This window comes from Mus caroli, chromosome 15 (genome assembly GCF_900094665.2).
Source record: "Mus caroli chromosome 15, CAROLI_EIJ_v1.1, whole genome shotgun sequence".
Taxonomy (NCBI): domain Eukaryota; kingdom Metazoa; phylum Chordata; class Mammalia; order Rodentia; family Muridae; genus Mus; species Mus caroli.
The window spans coordinates 34,843,035-34,849,071 of NC_034584.1; positions in this window are offsets into that span (position 1 = coordinate 34,843,035).

A 6,037-nucleotide genomic window follows, 5' to 3' on the forward strand; every position below is an offset into this window, starting at 1 on the left:
CTCACTTTGTAGACCAGGCTGGCCTCGAACTCAGAAATCCGCCTGCCTCTGCCTCCCGAGTGCTGGGATTAAAGGCGTGCGCCACCACGCCCGGCCCCACAGCAGCTCTTATAGAAGAAAACATTTAATTGGGCTGGATTACAGTTCAAAGGTTTAGTCCGTTATCATCATGATAGGAAGCATGAAGGTATGCAGGGAGACATGGTGCTGGATAGCTGAGAGTTCTACATTTGGATCTGTAGGAAGCAGGAAAAGAGAGTGCCACACTGGGCATGGCTTGAGTATCTGAGACACCAAAGCCCTAGCATCTACTCCATCAAGGCCACACCTCCTAATAGTGCCTCTTCCATGGAGGCCATTTTATTCAACCCACCACATTGTAAATTTATTGTACTTAAAGATAAGTTTTGTAACAACAGCTTCTTTCAGTGTATCATGTTCTTTGGTATATTTGCCCCTCCCTTTTCTTCCCTTTCCTGCTAGTTTCTTTCCTTCTTCCAGGCTCCCCTCTGTTCTCCTGTCATATGTACGAATGGTTTTACATACATATCTACAATACGGGAAACACATAGGAGAGAACGTGACTCTGAGTCCGGCTCACTTTGCACTCTGACCTTGCTTTCTTCCCACTTCTGAGATAGCATTTTCAGAAGCACCCTGCTTTTTCTTCTTCTTTTTCTTTTTCTTTTTCTTTTTCTTTTTCTTTTTCTTTTTCTTTTTCTTTTTCTTTTTCTTTTTCTTTCTCTTTCTCTTTCTCTTTCTCTTTCCTTTTCTTTTTCTTTCTTTCTCTTTCTTTTTCTTTTTCTTTTTCTTTTTCTTTTTTCTTTTTCTTTTCTTTCTCTTTCTTTTCTTTTTCTTTTTCTCTTTCTTTTTCTTTTTCCTTTTTCTTTTTCTTTTGTTTTTCTCTTTCTCTTTCTCTTTCTCTTTCTCTTTTTCTTTTTCTCTTTCTCTTTTTCTTTTTTTTTCCTCAGACAAAGTATTACTATATAGCCCAGGCAGACTTTGAACCCATAATCAGATAATGAAGGGGTTACAGGTATGTGGTACCATGCTATGACCTCTACCCCAATTCTAGCTGCTTAGTTGAATCACATTTTGAAGCTCTGGGCATACATTTATAATTAAGTCCCTTTTGATTATTTTCCTCTTGTGGATCTTTCTCATTATTAGGCTAACTCACAGGCCTCCACTTGCTGCATTTAAGGAGGTAAGGGAAATCTACTTGCTGCATTTAAGGTGGTAGGGGGAGATCCACTTGCTACCTTTAAGGTGGTAGGGGGAGATCCACTTGCTGCATTTAAGGTGGTAGGGGGAGNTAGGGGGAGATCCACTTGCTGCATTTAAGGTGGTAGGGGGAGATCCACTTGCTGCATTTAAGGTGGTAGGGGGAGATCCACTTGCTGCATTTAAGATGGTAGGTGAAGTGTTTTCCTCCCTACAGTGTCACATATAGTTGTTCCCTTTCCCTTTCAAATGTAGCTCAAGGATTACTTGTATGTGCACACAGTTTTGTGTTGTGTTGATTCTACCACCATATGGGCACTATATGACTAAATTGATGTCTGTTCTAACTTTGCACATAGAAAACAACCCCATCCTTTTGAATAAATGAATAAAAGAGATCATGAAGTCTGGTCTCCTGGTGTTTATTCTCAAGGGTACAAAGCAGCAAATGAAGGTCACTTTGTAACTTTTCCTTTTTCATCTCCCCACCTCATTTCCTTTCATCTCACACCCAGGAAGTGCAGGCTGAAGCCTAGATGAGGTTGGGTGGCCACTAGAGTGGTGTTCTTATGGGATAGTGTGAGGAGACCAGGATAGTGAGGCATAACTGCAAGGAAGCTAGGTACAGGGTTTGGAATGAGCTAGTGATTGTGACACACAATTAAGTGCAAGTTCCTGGAGATCATGTGAGCATCCATGTGGTATCCTTCTGAGAACATGTTAAACGTGGGATTGGAGACTGTCTCTATGGATTTTACTTTTGCCATCTAGAAGACAGACCCTAGAGTTGAATGCTCACTTCTGCTAAACTTCCAGCTGCTTCTGTGCACAGATGGCCAGATTCCCATGCCCAGGGAATGGCTGTGTATAGAACAGTTCCTTGGGCAAGGGGAGTTGACCGTATTATGGTCAAACTAATAATAATCTAGGGCTCTTGCAGCTATATCACACTTTGCAGATATACCACACTTCGCAGATATACACATTTTGCAGATATACTACACTTTGCAGATATACCACACTTTGCAGATGTACCACACTTTGCAGATATACCACACTTTGCAGATATACACATTTTGCAGATATACTACACTTTGCAGATATACACATTTTGCAGATATACTACACTTTGCAGATATACTACACTTTGCAGATATACCACACTCTGCAGATATACCACACTCTGCAGAAATACCACACTCTGCAGAAATACCACACTCTGCAGAAATACCACACTCTGCAGAAATACCACACTCTGCAGAAATACCNGCAGAAATACCACACTCTGCAGAAATACCACACTCTGCAGAAATACCACACTCTGCAGAAATACCACACTCTGCAGAAATACCACACTCTGCAGATATACCACACTTTTGCTTTCCTTTGCTCACCATGTTTATTGATTTCTCTGGACAGATAATATTCCTCCATGACTCTGCTTTCCTGTTTTAGGGAAGATATTTTCACCTCCAGGAAATCTTCCTGGTAGGGGTTCCAGCCCTCTGCCATGTACCCATGGTTATTTGCCTCTCTTTGGTGTTCTCAAAGAGCACCATTCTGAGTTGTTATTGCTGCCTACTTAAAGGGTGAGGTTTAAGTAGACAGGGGTCAGGGCCTACATCTTTTCTGTCCTAGGTCTACAAATCCTAAAATAGTAGGTGAAACACAGTAGATGGTTAATAAATATTTATGAACCAAAAACATATAAACCAGGCATTCTGAATATCTTTTAACATCCTCCTGTTCATAAGCAACTCATAGCTTAATTAAAATCAATTTAATAAAAAAGATGGTCCTCTAGCTTCTCTAACTGAGGAGTCTCAGCCAGTGTAGCTTACGGCCCCTCTTCAGGAGGTGGAGGAGAGGCAAGAGCTTATGCTTTAGGCTGAGTTTTATAGGAGCAGAAACTTGGAGATTCTGGGAAGTGAGAGAAACAGCACCAGGTAATAGAAAGTAAAGATGCCATCTCAGCAGATCAGTGATGCTATGATCCCACTCGGACTATAGAACAGTGCAATGCAGTTGGCTTCACTGAAGGTGAGGAGAAGAATGGATTTTTATAAAATAGTCATTGGTGGTGGGTCCCAATGCAGTGTGTGTATGTGTGTGTATATGCATGTGCATGCATAGATGTGTGTGTGTGTGTGTGTGTGTGTGTGTGTGTGAATGACTGTGCAAGTGGCAACTGTTTGGCTAAGAGTAGCTTTCCTGTAGCTCAGAACTGCTGGAAGGCACTTGATAGAAGCCCGAGCCTCATAAGAGTGCTCTAGGTATAAACTAGTATGGAGTAGTTGGAGTGAAGCTGTGTATTTGGAGTTCCTGAGTCTGCATAGGGAAAACTAGGTGTCAAGATGACAGGTTAATGTCAGACCGCAAAAGAGCACCCTGCAGCTTGTATCCTGGAAGCAGAGCACCCTGCAGTTTGTATCCTGGAAGCAGAGCACCCTGCAGCTTGTATCCAGGAAGCAGAGCACCCTGCAGCTTGTATCCTGGAAGCAGGACCTTCTCTCCCAGAGAGAGTCTGGACACTCTTTCTGTCTTCCAGGACCAGCGTTCCCCTGAGCGGCCACAGCCATGGCTTTACCTGTCCCATACTGTGATACATAAGTGTTTGATCTGCATCCACCTGTATTTTCTTTTAATTTGTTATCCATTTGAATGATTGGATGATTGATTAGATTGTGTGTGTGTGTGTGTGTGTATACCATGATTGGACATACAGTGAGCAAGAGATGGGACTCAGTCTCAGGAAGAGAATTCCTTCATTTTTTAGCAATTTCAGGTTCGATGTAGGGAAAGTGGAATTTTCAGTACTAATTTTTACAGTGAAAAAATTCTGTGGCTTGCACTTTTTCTTATCAGCATCTAGCAAGAAATCTTAAACAAACAAACAAACAAGCAAAAACAAACAAACAAACAAACAAACAAACAAAACAAGCCTTTCCCTAGAGCAGAAATGTATAACTTGTGTTGTATCCTGGAGCCATGAGACATCTACGGCATTTGACCTAAGATAGGAGGAGGACACGCTGTGGCCAACCTCTCCTCTTTTCTCCTTCAATTCCATTTAATTAGCCCTAGGTACCAGACCTTAACATCTCTGGCAGATGGAACATTCACACGTTGTCTGAATCATTTTCTTTCACAGTTTCTTACCTCCTTCCAGCTTTGCTGAAGATGTTTAACAATCTTTCACTTTAGCGGTTGCTCTATTCAGATATCAATTTGAACATATGTTGGTTATAGTTTCTGAACTTGAGTTAATGTCTTATGTGGGCTACTATGGGAGAATTCCTTAATTGGGGTTCTGTTTGAGTCTAATTATTAAGGCTAATGAATATAACTATTTATGAGTCTAAGTGAGCCCCTCTGTCATGGAAACATCTGTCATATGAAAGTACAAGTCCATGCGCTTTGCTGGCAAGTATAAGTGTGGTGAGATTTCATGTTCTCAATTACTAGGAAAATGCCTGCCAGGACATAAACAGTGCTCCACTGAAAGGCAGGAGAGCCTAATGCTGCCTGCCCTTGGTTCACATTTAAAAATACAAATCCTCATTTCATCTATGATACAACCTAATGGGGAGCTATTAAATTATTGTGATTCTGTTGTTTGAGGTATGTTCATGCACTCTGCCTCCCAATTTCAGTCATTCTTTTATAGAAATTTAAAGCTGGTTTTCATCCTGTGGGTACAACTGCTACCAGTGGTCATGGTCAGGGGTGGGTGTCTGGTGGGATTGGGAGTCAGGGATCTGGGGCTGTTGTCTGCAGCAGGTTCTTCTCTGTCTCTGTCTCTGTCTCTCTGTCTCTGTCTCTCTGTCTCTCTCTGTTTCACACATAACACACACACACACACACACACACACACACACACACATACTTGTGTGTATTTATGAGTGAACTTGTACCATAGAATGGGTGTAGAGTCCAGAAGACAACTTGCAAGATCCAGTTTTTTTCTTCCATATGTAGGTTCTGGGGATTGAATTCAGGTCAGACTTGGTCACAAGGGCCTTTACCTGCTGAGCCAACTCAGTTACTTGTCTCTCGCTCAATGTGCAGTTTGTAAAGGCACAAACATGTTGGAAAGTAGCAAGGAAACTTTAGTTAAAAGCAAAGCAAAACTGTACAGATCAGGAAGAGACGTATTGTCAAGAGTGACAGCAGACACACGAACAGAAGCACTCCAAGGCTCAGGCAATGGTCTGGGGCTTCTTTTACGGGATACAAAGGAGGAATGGATTGGTACAAAGGAACACAATTTGGGAAGTTTTCTATTTTGATTTCTTACACAATGTTTTCTCAACTGCACATTTCCCTTCCTGCAATGCATCTGATTTTAACCGTATGCATAGCCACTTGTATCTACATAGGTAAATAGAGGATCTCCCTAAAGGTTCACTTAGAAAAAGAGCTTGTCTTATTTTGCATGCATAAACACTCTTTCAGACTGGACTGACCTCTATAAATACACGATATAACCGGAATATGACTGAATAGAATCTGCCCACATTTGATGGTCTTTAAGAAGGGAGAGAATCGAGAGGCAGACAGCTTCTGGGACAGGCGGGAGCCACAGAGCTGCTGAGGCAGCACCCTTTTGGGGCCGCAGATATCCGGCACCCTCCCAGCCGGAGGACAGTGATCTGCCCTGCAGGGAGTGCCATCTTGGCTCCTGGACTCCACCGAACTTAGTCTGTACAGGTGAGACTGAGGACCACAGAGGCAGACAGCTTCTGGGACAGGCGGGAGCCACAGAGCCGCTGAGGCAGCACCCTTTTGGGGCCACAGACATCCGGCACCCTCC